We start from the raw sequence: 16,927 nt of genomic DNA, 5'->3' as shown, positions 1-16,927 counted from the left end.
TGTGGAAGCAGATCTGATAAATGCAGGTAGACTGTTTCATAGCTTTTGGCAAGCTACCACCAAAGCATGGTCGCCCCTAAGCTTTAGTCTTGACCTGGGAACCATCTCTGATCAGATGAACTTGGACATCTAACATGTTTGTTTATACACAACAGGTTAGAAAGATAAGAAGGCGCCAGTCCATTTAAACCAGTACATTTTTTAAATCAATTCTATAACATAATGTAAGCATGTAATTCTGGTTAGGTTCATTCTATCTCCCTCCAAAAAGTCTTATTTTATTCCACTAGATAGCAGGAAGTGCTAAAAAAAGAATTTTTCCTCTATCACTCTCCATCACAATATACAGAACTGAAATGTAGGTGGCGCTGTAATGCATTTTAGCCCTCACAGATGTGCTCATCCATAAACATTCAGTCTAATTTCCGGTTCATGCACCACCCCCATTGTTTCATCAAATATCTCGGCCTCTGAGTGGACTAGAAGCTCAATCTAGATGTCATTAGAAAGCTGTGATCCTCCTGTTTGACTGTCCTGACATATAACATTTCATCATCAATAGTCAATAACATATATTTCTGATGATTTGTTTAGCATGCTTTTCCTGCTGGACTGCATATTTTGTTCTGGACGTCTAAGATATAACATTGGATTATTCACTTAAGCAAGCTCACAGACGAGTACAAAATGGCTCATTTAGTAGAAATCTGGTTAAGGTAAGAGAAGATATAACATTTTTAGCTATTTTGGGCTTACAGCAGCAGTGATCGGCGCATAAAAGAGATGTTTGTATTTAATGCCTAACAGAAATCAATTTTCACTTTGTGATTCTTTTGAAAATCTTTCGAACTGTGGTATTATTTGTCTTTTTAAGTGCTATTTGAAAGACTTTTATATTCATTTTAATATTTCATAACACATTACCACTAGGTGGTGCTTATTTGTTACACAGATATTTTCAGGCCTTATTTTGTTATTTTATGTAACATAAATGCAGAAATGATGGTCATCTATGAAAAGTTCAAACCCTAAGATAAGCAACTGATACCCTATATGCCTGACTTATGTATACAGAGTTTTAAGTGTAAACTTTTTTTGAGATATAGCGTTCCTTTTGGACCCACCGACGGGTCAACTGAGAAAAGTGTTGAGTAGTTACTCAAAAAAAGTAATTCACTACAAATGACTAATTACTACTCTAACATGGTAACCAGATTACTGAATTTATTGATTAATTAATCGGAAAAGTAATCACATTACTTATTAAGTTGCTTTCTAAAACACTTTTCAATTCATACTTTTGTTTTGCCACTCAGCGAATTCAAAATATTTTCTATATTTCTCCCATGTTCATTGACTCATTTGGGAACGCACACCTTTCAGCAGTCACAAAATGCAAACAGATACACAGGTACATATTAACAAGTTTTAAATGTATTCTACATATATAATATTATTTTAGAAATATGTGTAAACCAAGGAATTAAAAGTAATTAACTTATTTGAAAGTCAGTAACTGTAATCTTCAAGAATTTGAAATGTAATGCGCTACGCTACTTTTCTTTACTAAAAAGTGTAGTTAATAAATTACTTTGTAATAAGACAAATCCAACACCAATTAAGACATTGTTTGGCTCATGTATGAGCCTTTTTTTTTTTTTTTACTAGTGAGGACTGTAGATGCAAATAGGTTTTAAAAGGTTTACTATATTTGTGAAGACTTTTACAGAAATTAAGTCCTTACATGTATAGCGAAACAAATGCACACATTTATACTTATTCTCACACACATGCACACACTACACAGATGCAAAAACTACACAATAATACAAATAAACATACAAATACGCACAGATTCCAAATAATTGCAGGTAAAACACAAGTCCTAGCATTTCAGCCTTTAACAACTCTTTAACCTGTGGGCGTGGCCGAGCGACGTCTGTGGAGAGCAAGGCCAGGAGAATTGTAAGGATTGACACCTGTGGGAAATTATCTCTAACTGCTGTTCTGTGTTACAGTGAGAGCTGGAGAGGGATAAGAGGGAAGTCCAGACCGCTGGAGGGGAGAGAGAGAGCGACACACGAAGCTGTGTGTGCGTTTATGTTGAGCTAAAAAGGTACCCGTTTGTGTTAAGTTGAAAAGTATTGTGAATAAAGAGATTTAGGTAGAATTATTTATCCGGCTCCCGCTTCCTCCTTCTAAGAGAGTTAGTGATCTGTCATAGTGGTGCCGAAACCTGGGAATTAGGAGGAAGAAAATGCTGTCATGGAGTCTTTGCCGCTCGCCGAACTGTTCAAGACCCTCGCCGGCATCCACCAAACACAACATCAGGCTCTGCTTGACCTGCGTATGAAACAGGAGCAGTGGATCCAGGTGCTCCTCCAGGCTCAAGCGGAGGACTGGCAGGTGTTACGGATCTTGGTACACCAGGAGGGGTCTTCAGCCGTGACCCCAGACTCCCTTATGGCCATGCCTTCCGTCACGCTCCTGAAGATGGGACCTCAGGACGACCCGGAGGCTTTCTTCTAGCTCTTTGAGCGGATGGCTGGAGCGTGGAAGTGGCCAAACACCCAGTGGGCGTCCCGCCTACTGCCGCTGTTGTCGGGGAAGCCCAAATCATGGCCCAACACCTTCCTGCATCCAACCTCCTGGTGTACAAGGACTTGAAGTGAGCCATCTTGCAACGGGTCGGCCGCGGCGCAAAGCAGCACCACCTGTGCTTCCGCTCGCTGACACTAGGCGAGATCGACAGCCTGTTTGCCTTTGCCCAACAGCTCCGTGACACCTGCTGGCAGTGGCTGCTGGCAGCCAAATGCGACACCATGGCAGTGATCGACCTGGTGGTACTGGAGCAGTTCATCTACCGGCTACCGAAAGGACAGCGGAGTGGGTCCAGTGCCACCGACCGTTGTCGCTGGATGGGACGGTCCAGCTGGCTGAGGACCATATGGCGGCGTATTCAGGGGCCGGCGAGCACTCTTCTTCTCTCTCTCTGCTTCCCTCTCTCCTCCCAGCCCTTCTCCTTCCCCTCGTCCTGTTCCTATTCCTCGGAAACAGGGAATTATGACTCCAAAACCGGTTACCCGGTCCTGTGGGTGTGGGCGTGAAGTCAGGGCCGGTCTACTGGAGCTGCGGGGAGCCTGGGCACTTCCAGGACCGATGCCCTGCGATGAAGGTGGAGACATTGGTCCGGATCCCCGACGCGCCACAGGCCACCCCCGATCGAGCAGGAGCGTACCGGATACCTGTGAGTATTAAGGGGGGTACATACCAAGCCTTGGTGGATTCAGGTTGTAATCAATCCTCCATTCACCAAAGCTTGGTTCAGTCCAAGGCTTTGGATACAGGCCGGAGGGTGAAGGTAAGGTGTGTGCACGGGGATATTCAAAATTACCCTGTAGTGATGGTCATTATTCAATTATTCAGGTATTGCAAGGGGGGTGCGGAAGACTGACTCATCCTCAAATCTCGTTCACTTTCACACATTCAACAGAAGTAGTGAAAATACACATAATACACATTTATTTTCCTCTGCCTTTAAACTTTAGCCTGGCACCACAGCGCATCCTGCGAGCACAGCTCTTGACAGCCCAAAGCATTGAAGTCAGGTGCACTCATGTAAACAAGGTTATTCTTGAGTGCGTGCCAGTTTCAGAGTGAAGGTGAATTAACTCTTAAATTTCTGTCTTTCCCTCGCACAACACACTATATGACTTCAGAAGAATTGAGAACTAAGGCACGAGTGTTATGGACGACTTTAAGGTGCTTTGATATGTGCTTCCGGGGGTGGGGGGTGGGGGGGGAGTAAGTGACAGACGAACGACACACGAAGCTGTGTGTGTGTGTGTTTGTGTTAAGCTGAGAAGTATTGTGAATAAAGAGACTTACGTTGGATTATTTATCTGGCTCCCGCTTCCTCCTCCTAAGAGAGTTAGTTATCTCATCGATAAAATCAGCCAGCAGAGTGAGAAACTCAGTCAGGAGAGGAGTGTAGCAAATGCATCACACAGTATAATTTTTTGATCAATGAACTTTTTAAAGGAGAGGATTGTCTTAAAGGGATAGTTCACCCAAAAATGAAAATTCTCTCATTATTTACTCACCCTCAAGCCATCCCAGATGTGTATGACTTTCTTTCTTCTGCTGAACACAAACACATATTTTTAGAAGAATATTTCAGCTCTGGTCCAGAATGAAGGTATGACCAAAACTTTTAAGCTCCAAAAAGCATATAAAGGCAGCATAAAAGTAATCCATTTTGGACTCCAGTGGTTTAATCCATGTCTGCTGAAGCGATCTAAATGATTTGGGGTGAAAACTGTACATTAAGCCATTGCAGTCTCTAAGCACCATCATGATTACAAGCTTGATTACACTTCCTAGTGCTTGACACATAAGCAAGCGCAAGAAAGTGAAATCAAACTTGAAATCATGATCGCCAAGAAGACTGCTGATGTCAAGGTTTATAGTGAAAAAGGAATTATACTGTGGTCTGTTCTCATCCAAAATTTACTGGATGGCTTCAGAAGACATGGATTAAACCACTGGAGTTTTATGCTATTAATTTTTATTTTTGGGTGAACTATTCTTTCAAGGTAAAGGGTTTTTGCAACTGGGTGCAGATCATAATGATTGTGAAATGTGTGTATGCATCAGGTAGAAGTGATCCAGGCAGAAGTGACTAGACAGCAGCAGGAGAATGAAGCAGACCTGGCAAAAGCAGTACCAGCCTTACAGGCAGCTAATGCAGCACTTAACACACTCAACAGGGTGTGTGTCTTCTGTTTAGATATAATTATTGGACCACCCTTGCACTGACTATCCAAATGCCTCATAGGAATTCCATCAAAACAGATTTGCACTGATGCCCATTTTGCTCCAAAGTTTTGTTTTGTTTTGTTTATGTGCGAAGTAATTGTATATGTGCGTATATGCATGTGTGTAGCTTAATGGACATTTCCAAACCCTCCTGCCATCGTTACTAATGTGTCTGGCGCTGTGCTGGTGCTGCTGTCTCCTAACGGCTGAATCCCTAAAGACAGCAGCTGGAATGCAGCTAAAGTTGTCATGAGTAAAGTGAGTGTGTGTGTGTAGAGATGACATTTACAGTAATTGAAGTTGAATTGATTGTGTGTGTGTGGGTCTGTATTTGAGATCTACCCTCATGGGTTTCATGATATTTACAAATGTTTCTATTTCAAATCTGCTGACATTTAACTTAGCAGTGTGCAACATTTTTTAGCCTTTTAGATTTATCCTGTATGTGAAATTATTTGACATTAATTCTGAACATCTGATTCCCTTTAGAAGCAAAAGCCTTTCTGTTTATTTATTTTATATTTATTTTGAGTTACAATTAATTACAAGGATGTCATGCTATAAATGTGGTTTATGAGGACATTTCTAGGGTCCCCATAATTCATAAATTGATTTAAAAAAAACATACTAAATGATTTTTTTTTTTTTTAAATGTACAAATGCAGAGTTTTTTGTGAGGGTTAGGTTTAGGGGTAGGGTTAGGGTTAGGGAATAGAATCTGTAATGTGTACAGTATATAAATCATGTCTATGGAGAGTCCTCATAAGGATAGCTGCACCAACATGTGTAATAGTAATTTTTCACATTATTAATGTCCTGACTATATATTGTGATCAGTTGAATGCCACTTTGGTGAATAAAAGTACCAATTTCTTTCCATAAGAGCAAAATCTGTACATTATTCCAAACTTTTAGCCACCAGTGTATGTTAAACAAAAATGCAACTTTGAGATAACTTACACCAAAGCAAAAGTTCAGCTCGATTTTTGCTTTTGTTTTTTTTTTTTTTTTTTTTTAAAGAAAAGAAGGAAAGAGAATTTTTGTGGTAATCAGTATTATGTCACAAATGCTGTCGATTGAGCTTAACTTGTACTGAACCCGGAACTTTCCTTTAACATTGTTCAGATCATTAGAGTACAGTGCAATATTTCAGACTGGTTGTAGTAGAAGCACTGTTTAATTTAATTATGTCAATCATGATGGTTAAAAATGTGAACTAATTAAATAGTTAAACAAATAAACCTGTAAATACACAGCTGATCTATCAAGAATTGGCAAACGCCCTGTAGCACTGCCACGGACCCCTGTAGAAGACCCCTGATTAGCTTAAATATCAGGAACAGGGCATTTTTGGGGTTCTTGTGTATTTATGAACATTGTGTGTGTGTGTGTGTTTTAGTCAGAAAATGTGCGCTGGGCTCATTCTGTAGCTCAGTACCATGAGCAGGAATCCGTAAGCTGGCTCCTTCTCAAAGAGGTACAGACATGAAATACTCCATAACCTCTGGATGCCTTACCTGCGCACACAGAAGGTGTGTGTACCTTATATTCTGTCTGCAAATCCAAGCGTTGTGTATTATGTAGCATTGAAACAGTGTAAGTGTAGGGAAGTTAAAACATTGTAAGCCTGTGCCTTCAGTCCAATTCAAATTTAAATAATGTATTTTCTGTAGAAACAGAGGCAAACTCTGCATAAGGAAATAAATGTCTATTCACTGTCCTAAATGAATTTATCATCCTGTTTTCAGGTGCCTGTCCCTATGACTGAGGGTTTAGATCCCAATTCCATTTAACGGATGACACTAGGGTTGCTCAGTGGAATAACGAGGGCTTGCCGGGTGAAGAGATGTCTACCCAGAATGCCACTATATTGGCCAACTGTGAGCGCTGGCCACTGCTCATTGACCCCCAGCTACAGGGCATCAAGTGGCTCAAGAGTCGCTATGGCAACAGCCTCAAGGTCATTAACCTCAGCCAGAAGGGGTGAGTGACCGGTAAACTATAATGTTGAGATACTGTTATAATTGAATAATGTCACAGGACGTTTAACACAACCTGAAAATTATTATTATATGTATGTTTTTTCTTTTTTTTTTAGAATTCTTGTTTGTTTTTTGTTTTGTTCAAAATTGACTCAGTTCACTTTCTAAATAAATGTCTCTGGTCTTATTGTGCATGATTCATTCATTCATATACACATTATTCTGAAGATTTTTTTTTTTTTTTCATAATCTTTATAATTAGGTGGATTGATTAAACCAACTCCTGTCCTACATTATTTTCACTCAAAAGTATGTCACATTATGGAAGCTAAATGTGCTGATGCTCTTTCCTGTTGTCTTAAAGACAGCAATACTTAGTGCTATCTAATTCAATTTGCCTGTGTCTGTGTTAATTTGTCTGTGTATCTGTGACATTATTGCTGCAAGTGCGTGGATGTGATAGAACAGGCAGTGGTCTCAGGGGGACCTAAATTGATTGAGAATCTGGAGGAGACAATTGAACCGGTTATTGATCCACTACCCTCAAGAAGGGCAGGTAACACAATGGAGCTTAAGGCACAAGCCTGATAATGTTCTGTTTCAAATTTGAGAATGGTAACTTTAAAATTGTGCTTTGTTAGATGATTATGGCCACATACAGTTGAAGTCAGAGGTTTACATAGACCTTAGCCAAATACATGTAAACACAGTTTTTCAGTTTAATTGTAGAAAACATTCCCTGTTTTAGGCCAGTTAGGATCACTAATTTATTTTAAGAATGTGAAATGTCAGAATAATAGTAGAGAGAATGATTTATTTCAGCTTTTATTTCTTTCATCACATTCCCAGTGGGTCAGAAGTTTACATACACTTTGTTAGTATTTGGTAGCATTGCCTTTAAATTGTTTAACTTGGGTCAAACGTTTTGGGTAGCCTTCCACAAACTTCTCACAATAAGTTGCTGGAATTTTGGTCCATTCATCCAGACAGAACTGGTGTAACTGAGTCAGGTTTGTAGGCCTCCTTGCTCGCAAATGCTTTTTCAGTTCTGCCCACAAATTTCCTATTGGATTGAGGTCAGGGCTTTGTGATGACCACTCCAATACCTTGACTTTGTTGTCCTTCAGCCATTTTACCACAACTTTGGAGGTATGCTTGGGGTTATTGTCCATTTGGAAGACCCATTTGCAACCAAGCTTTAACTTCCTGGCTGATATTTTGAGATGTTGCTTCAACGTATATCCACATAATTTTCCTTCCTCATGATGCCATCTATTTTGTGAAGTGCACCAGTACCTCCTGCAGCAATGCACCCCCACAACATGATGCTGCCACCCCCATGCTTCACGGTTGGGATGGTGTTCTTTGGCTTGCAAGCCTCACCCTCTTTCCTCCAAACATAACGATGGTCATTATGGCCAAACAGTTTAATTTTTGTTTAATCAGACCAGAGGACTTCTCTCCAAAAAGTAAGATCTTTTTCTCCATGTGCACTTGCAAACTGTAGTCTGGCTTTTTTATGGCGGTTTTGGAGCAGTGGCTTCTTCCTTGCTGAGCAGCCTTTCAGGTTATGTCGATATAGGAATCGTTTTACTGTGGATATAGATACTTGTCTACCTGTTTCCTCCAGCATCTTCACAAGGTCCTTTGCTGTTGTTCTCGGATTGATTTGCACTTTTCGCACCAAACTATGTTCATCTCTAGGAGACAGAATGCGTTTCCTTCCTGAGCAGTATGATGGCTGTGTGGTCCCATGGTGTTTATACTTGCGTACGATTTTTTGTACAGATGAACGCGGTACCTTCAGGCGTTTGAAAATTGCTCCCAAGGATGAACCAGACTTGTGGAGGTACACATTTTTTTTCTGAGGTCTTGGCTGATTTCTTTTGATTTTTCCATGATGTCAAGGAAAGAGGAACTGAGTTAGGCCTTAAAATACATCCACAGGTACATCTCCAATTGACTCCAATTAGCCAGTTAGGCTAGCAGAAGCTAACTGGCTAATTGCCTAAAGGCTTGACATCATTTTCTAGAATTTTCCAAGCTGCTTAAAGGCACAGTTAACTTAGTATTTGTAAACTTCTGACCCACTGGAATTATGATATAGTCAATTTAAAGTGAAACAATCTGTCTGTAAACAATTGTTGGAAAAAATACTCATGTCATGCACAAAGTAGATGTCATAAATGACTTGGCAAAACTATAGTTTGCTAATATGAAATCTGTGGAGTGGTTAAAAAATTAGTTTTAATGACTTCAACCTAAGTGTATGTAAACTTCTGACTTCAATGCTCCATGAACGCTGAATGTAAACATGACAAATTACACATTATTTACTGCATATATCTTACTTGCAATCATAATCACAGCTTTTTTTACTGATCTCATGTGGATTCCGTTCAAAGAATGAGGTAGAAAACATATTATTTATAGAATTTCCAGCGTGCTGCAGATGACAGCTGTGCAGATCTTCTGAAGTGACAGCTGCAGAATTGTCAGTAAACACATAAAAATACCAAAGAGCACTTGGACAATATAGACAAACCCTATATTTTCATAATAATCAATTTATTATTATCTATGTCTTATCAGATTAAACATTATTCATATACTTTATACAGAGTTTAGGCTAGCATCCTAATATGGTATGGTATGCAGAAGTCCCTGTCATCTTGGCACTAATGTAGGCATGGAGTAATAAATTCTTCTTTTATGACCATATTGATGCTGCATTCCATTCAAAGTCAGATGTGGGATATTCCAACTTAATATCTCCAAACTCCGGCTATAAAGGCATTCCATTGCTCGATGCTCGGAGGATGACATATTAACAAACAAAACTGCAATCCTTCCATTAGCTTATGCTGGTGCCACACTAGCAGACTCCAAACAACTCGATTTTAGCTGAGGTTGTCACACATGCAGATTGTTTTGCTGAGATCTCTCTCTCTCTTCAGTTGGAGGTATGACACACTTGCTGATACATAATGGTTGAGGGGTGACAAACATATCAACTCACTGGAACTCTCTGTCTCTGATTCCCTGTCACATGGAGCTTACAGAAATAACAGCAGGAATACTGCGTGAGCATAAACACGTGTAAAAGAGTGATTTAGGATGTGATTCATGGAGTAACTTACCTTTTGATAGTGTGTGATTTTGTATTTATCCCCTCGAGGCTTGTTTTTATTGAATGTAAAGAAATTACATTCAATAAAAACAGGCTGTAGTGTCTCCACTTTCTAAATTTCATTAGTCATTTTAGTGTAGGAGAAACGTTTGGTGACAGAATCACTTTGGATTACAATCAGCATTTGTGATGATATGCAGCTGAGTGCGATGAAAACATTCAGATCAGCTTGACATCTTGTCAGTTCATCAGTAAAGTAAGAAGCTCATTGGTCACTTAAAGAGAACACAAGAGCCCTCCCCAGCAACAAAGCAATTTCTTCAAGCAATCCTGATGCGCTTTTTCAGTTTTTGAAGCCATTAACTCAGCAGGGAGTTCTGACAGAACTTGTGTGATTAACGACCTCCCACTGACAAACGCTAATGTGCGCTCTGTTTCTCACCTGCTGGCAGGCAATTATGTAAATGAAGCTCACACCTGAAAATCACTTGAAAAATAGACTTGTGTTGTGCTGGCATTAGCAGGTGTTTGGTTGTCACCAGAGATGGCCCATTGTACAAAGGTGCCTGGAATTGTTCATAGGAGGTAGCAGGGGCCCTAACTCTGGGACATCAGAGGTGTCACTAGGCCAAAACATTGGTTTTGGTCCAGCCCTTAATGTTTTCTGTTTGGAACTCCAGAGCAGATCACTTCACGTGCGCCAGTGGTACTGGCTCGCACCACGATCACATGAAAACCAGGCTTCAGCTACGCAGCGCAAATGCCTTTTTCAGATCAACTGCCCAGGTGTTGAGCTGACTAAATGATATTCAACCCACATTTTACACGCGCTAAATATGCTATGTTTTCGCGTGAGCCATCACAGAACCACTTGTGCACAGAAAGTAATCTGCTCTGCTTTGTTCTACTGTAGTGCTGGAGCGCGCACGTCAACCTATAGGATATAACACAGAGCGGATTACTTACGCAAGTGAGACACTGGGCTTCCCTCGATATCACGGCACAGATGACAAAATGTATGCGACCCATTTCAATTCTACTGAGAATTTACTAGTTTTAAGCACTGTGGAGGAGACCTCTTGAACAGCTAGACAGCCCAACATTATAAACAGCACAGAGGAAAAGAGAGGTTAAGTTTTTCAAATTACATATCACCCTTACTTAATCACGAGTTTACAGCAGTAACAGTATCTGTGGTATTTTGATATAAAATGTATAAATATGTTAAGTTTTAAATTAACAATCTAAAGGAGGAACCTGTTAGACTTAAATTTTATTACAACTGTGGCAGTTGTAGTTAAAGTTTCAAAATGTGTTTAGCCTACTATTTTTTCAAAACAAATACTATAATTTATTATTTGGATTTAAAAAAAATTTTTTTTTTTTAGAAAGACTAGCTACATTGACTTAACCATAGTAATGAGAAGACATCCAAGGTGTTATTTGTCCTTATATGTCATTGCACTGTAAATTTATAGGCAAATACATGAAGTGCTTTTAAGTCTGGACCTCCAATAAACGACTGACTACGTTTCCTCCTGTGCAATATGTTCTTTTCGAATGATGTTTAGAAAAAAAGAAGAAAAAGGCAATGTTTGCCTTAAGATATTCCTAAAGATTACTTAAATTATTAAGATCCTGATGAAAGGAAAACAATGCCTGTTATGGAGTAGGAAAAAAAAAAAATCACTAGCAAGGTCCCATTTCAGTAAAATGGTCTACTCATGGATACTGTCAGACTGGTATAACTAGTCCTAGAATAAGTAACTAGTCATAATAAGTCTAAATAATCAGTCCTATTAAGGTGTCAATTAAATTAAGTTTCATTCAAAAGGTTCCAGATGCTTAGACAATACTTCAGATACCTATAATGTAAATAGTATGGTACAGTGCATCCATAAAGTATTCAGACCCCTTCATTTTTTCACATTTTATTATGTTGCAGCCTAATGCTAAAATGCTTATTTTTCACATCAATCTACGCTCCATACCCCATAATGACAAAGCAAAAGCCAGATTTTAAATAACTTTGCAAATTTATTAAAAAGACAAAACTGAAATATCACATTGACATAAGTATTTAGACCCTTAACTCAGTACTTAGTTGAAGCAACTTTGGCAGCGATTACAGCCTCATGTCTTTTTGGGTATGATGCGACAAGCTTTGCACACCTGGATTTGGGGATTTTCTGCTATTCTTCTCTGCAGATCCTCTCAAGCTCTGTCAGGTTGGATAGGGACCGTTGATGCACAGACATTTTCAGGCCTCAGAGATGTTCGATTGGGTTCAAGTCCGGGCTCTGGCTACTCAAGGACAATCACAGAGTTGTCCCTAAGCCACTCTTGCTTTGTCTTGGCTGTGTGCTAAGGGTCATTGTCCTGTTGGAAGGTGAGCCTTCAGCCCAGTCTGAGGTCCTGAGCACTCTGGACCTGTTTTTCATTGAGGATATCTCTGTATTTTGCTGCATTCAGCTTTCCTTCAACCCTGACCAGTCCCCCAGGCCGTGAGCACTGGCAGCGACTGGGGAACAGCCTCCGTGTCCTCATCTTCCAGAAGGTAAGAAGCACTGTTGCGGGAATGGCTGCTGCCTCCAGGCGGTCAGCAACGGGCTCCTCCGCCTCCCGGCGGTCAGCAGCGGGAACGTCACTGTCTGGTGGTCGGCAGCTGGAACGGTTGCTGTCTCCTGGCGGTTAGCTGGGCAGACCGAGGCAGTGCTGTTCTTCCTCCTTCTCAGTTTACGGGTCATCGGAGGACTGGGGCTCTGACTAATTGAGAGAGTGTGGGTGTTTTTAGGGGGGAGGCTACCCATATTCAGTGGTTATCCACTCCTTATGGTGGTAAAGGTAATCCCCAATCTCCCAAAAAGAAAGGAACCCCAGCCTTCCCATCTCCCAGGAACTGAGAGGGTCCTTAAGGCAGATGTAAAAAATGTCCTTAAGCTCAGCCTTGCTGAGATCCAGCTCGTCCGCCGCAATGAGGAATTCGCAGGCGAAATCTCTAACATCACCCTCCTCTTCACGGAGGGAATAGAGCTGGTTGAGCTGGACCAACTGCTGGTTGCTGGAACTTGGCTGGCTGGGAGATGGGAAGAGGAAGATGCCCATCTTGCCTTCACTGGGTCCAAGTCTGGCCTGATTGTTCTGTCACAATATGCCAAAGCCTGAAGTGAGGGAAGGACCCAAATGCAGGAGGCAAGTGTAATGGGCTTATTTAAAAAAAAAAAAAAAAAGAATATAAACAAAACCTCTCACATGGGAGGAAAACTGAAAATACAAGAACAAAACCAACAAGAAAGAAAACTAAAACAAAAACTCTCACAGGGGAGAACAAACACAAAGCAAAAACATAAACCGACTGAAGACAGGACTGAACAGGAACTGACTGACTATGACTGACACAAAAACAATCTGGCACAAGACTGAAAATGAGAGGGGTTTAAAAAGGGAAAAAGAAGATAGGAGTCAGGTGCCGCCGATCTATTAACGAGCAGCGCGGACCAGCTGTGCCAGTGCAATGCTGATTGCACTGCTGAGTGGCACCTGTGGGAGATACGAAGGAGAGAAAAAACACAAGCACATGTACAAACATAACCAATGGGTGGAGGAGACTGTCATAATCCCGCCACAACAAGAATAAACTAAGACTAAATTAGCAGGATCATGACACTTCAGATATGGGTTTTTACATGGTTGATTATTAAATAATTACATCTGGTCCCCCCCAATCCTGAATATGTGGTTACATCCTTATGTCCAATCAACTGAATTTGCCACAGGTGGACTCCAATCAAAGTGTAGAAACATCTCAAAGATTATCCACAGAAATGGGATGCATCTGAGCTAAATTTCAAGTGTCATAGCAAAGGGTCTGAATACTTATCTCAGTGTGATATTTCAGTTTTTTCTTTTTAATAAATGTGCAAAGTTTTTCATAATTGTTATTATGGGGTATGGAGTGTAGATTGATGTGAAAAAAAAAGTAAGGCATTTTAGCATAAGGCTGCAATATAACAAAATGCAAAAAAAAAAAAAAAGATACTCTGTCAAATGACTGTCAAATGCCCAAGATAAGCACGTGAAGTGTAGTAAACAGGGTAGGGTTGCACCAGTTGTGCGTAAAATCTCACAAGTTGGGACGTAAAGTTCACACTAAGGTCTTATTAACTACTAGTTAGTTTGTAACTAAGTCAGTGCTTAATTTGGTTGCGTCACCTGTTCTTAAGGCAAGATTTAGCTAATAGGTCGTAAGCTCTCCAGAAAGTGATGCATAGTTGCATAATATGCCATTTACCTGTACTGATCCAGTAAACAACCTTCAAATTTGTACACAGTAGTTTAAAAAGCAGTGAACTTAAATTTGATCTTGTTACAGTTGATGTTCAAACCTTGTTTGCTCAAGTAACTGTCAGCTGTAATAAATTATATCCCCATTAAAATACGATACGTAATAAAAGTAGATTTAGTAAATAGTATATTTGCCATGTGTAAATAACAATATATAGGAACTGTATCTAAAATAAATAAGGGGTGATAAATAAATACTTATACAACAGGCTGGAAAAATTGACATTTATAAAAAAATTGTTTTTTGTGTGTGTGGATTATTTTCCCCCTTTTCTCCCAATTTGGAATGCCCAATTCCCAATGTGCTTTTAAGTCCTCATGGTCACGTAGTGATTTGCCTCAGTCTGGGTGGCGGAGGACGAATCCCAGCTGCCTCCGCGTCTGAGACCGTCAACCCGCGTATCTTATCACGTGGCTTGTTAAGCCCGTCATCACGGAGACATAGCGCGTGTGGAGGCTTCATGCCATCCACCGCGGCATTCATGCTCAACTCACCACGCGCCCCACCAAGAACGAAACTTGACACCGGGTGACGCACCCTGAAAACTGCACCGTTAGAATGCATACATGCTGAAGAGCCGCTTAAAAGTAAAATTTCTCTCTCTCATAAAGGTAAACGAGTGTAAATGTCAACATTATACTGTATGTCGAAAGGATTGAAGCCTGTCCCGCAAAACATGAGCTCATTGATGTCATAAAATATCATTCTGCTTTTTAATTCCAACCGTTACTCCTGGTCGGAGGCTTCCGTAAATATTTAGTTTATACGTAGGTTTACGTCCTACACGTATACAAGCATAAAAAAAGTTCTGTGTTTGGGTGTAGTAATTATATTTGGTTTAATTTATGATAAAGAAAAGACTATGGAATTTAAGGGGGACAGGATAAGTTTGGCTGAGTTTTCGTTTTGGCTTCTCTCTTGGGTGGATATGGCCTGCATTTGGTAAGTGGCTTTTGGGCCTATTTTGGACCGTAATTCCATGCGGTATGTGGGCCAAACTCCCAAGTGGAATGCGGCCAGATTCAGGCCATAATAATTTTGGGATGACATGTATGTGTCTCCAGTAAGACCTGACTAAACAACAAAACGCCTTATAAGTTAAATGTTTCTCATGTGTGTGTATTTGTGTGCAGTCAGAGCTGACTAAAACAACCAATAAAATAGAGTTGAAGCAGCTGGAGGATGAGTTACTGACACGTCACAGTGGCCAAGAGCAACTTCCTAGGGGACAATGTTCTGGTGGGGAAACTGGAAGGCACCAGACACACAGCAGCGGAGATTGAGATTAAGGTTTGAACATGTGTGGATGTCTATTTGCAACCAACACTCTATAGAGGGGAATGCCACAGAAAAAGTGCTCCTTATTTTTAAGTGCATGAGAGACATGACTTGCTAAAAGGCTCGGGAGAATTCACTTATAATTAATTGTTGCTGGTAATAGCGCTGTTTTTTGCATGCGCTCTCTGCTCTGGTTTAGCGCTCGATTCACTAAAGAATTATGCAGATCAGGCAACGCACAAACGTGGCCACAATATCCCCGCTGAGCGCAATTTGCACACGCAATTCTGATCTTGCAGTCCGAGATCACTTTGATCCAGATACCTGGATCATCTCTTTAACAGGCCGAACGTCTGCTTGACGACACTGTGGATCTGGATATATGCAGGTTTTAACACTCTTCTTCATCATTTGATTATTTACTGCTGATATGAGCTGCTGAAAATGTATACAAGCGTCTCTTTTAAATAAAATAAATTTTACCGCCTACTTTCATTTGGCGGTAATAACGCGATCTAAATTGCGCCAGGCAACTTTTGTGAACAGTGTTGCCAACTAGTTTCAATGGAAAGTAGCTAAAGCCTGCTTGAAATGTAGCTAGATGACGTCATACGCTAATTAGCATATTTGTGACGTCATTGCGTCTCATTTGTATTTTGCATAGTGTCCGCCCTTTACATGTGTTTGCTTCTCTGTGCTTACCGTACATACTGTAATACCCTATTAATTCCCTATATCTATCAATCACAAAAAGTCGCTAGATTTGTCGCTAGGTGCTTTTTTGAATAAAAGTCACTAAAGAGGTCTGAAAAGTCGCTAAATCTAGCGACAAAGTCGCTAAGTTGGCAACACTGTTTGTGAATGAAGCGCAATCTACTATGAGCCTAATTTGCATAGAAAGGAGGCGTGTTTGCACGGAAAGGAATGACAATTACTTCATTTAAATACACAAGATGCAGCGCAATTTCAGTGCTGATTGCGCCTGCTAAAATAGATTGCTGGTGGTTAGTGAATAACACGCAGGTTTTTGCGCTGAAATACCACGCGCAAAAATGGCTCAACTGTTTAGTGAATCTGCCCCGCAATATTGAAAGTCAATTTCCGTTTTTTTCCGTGGTAGGCCTACTTTTTACAAATTATGACTAAAATTGTAATCAATAATGTAATCTTTTGGATTACATGTTTTAGGTCATTTAAAGATTAAAAAAAGAATAAGAATAAGGGGGATCAGTAAATTATGAACAGTTTACTTCCGTTGCCTGATTAATATGTAATCATGTAATCCATTTGACCAAAAAAGTAGTAACTAATCTGATTACAAGTATTTAAAAAAATGTAATGTAATCTATTAACAAATTCTTAATTTTTTGTAAT

The 16,927-nt window shown here is 40.2% G+C and overlaps 1 pseudogene; it reads left to right on the top strand.

The window, feature by feature from the left end:
- LOC127449532 (dynein beta chain, ciliary-like) overlaps positions 1 to 16,927 on the top strand; it is a 39,865-nt pseudogene that overhangs the window by 11,770 nt on the left and 11,168 nt on the right.

Source organism: Myxocyprinus asiaticus, chromosome 12 (assembly GCF_019703515.2).
Source record: "Myxocyprinus asiaticus isolate MX2 ecotype Aquarium Trade chromosome 12, UBuf_Myxa_2, whole genome shotgun sequence".
Lineage (NCBI taxonomy): Eukaryota > Metazoa > Chordata > Actinopteri > Cypriniformes > Catostomidae > Myxocyprinus > Myxocyprinus asiaticus.
Note: the sequence above shows the minus strand (reverse complement) of the source record. Positions and strands in the feature narration are given on the sequence as shown.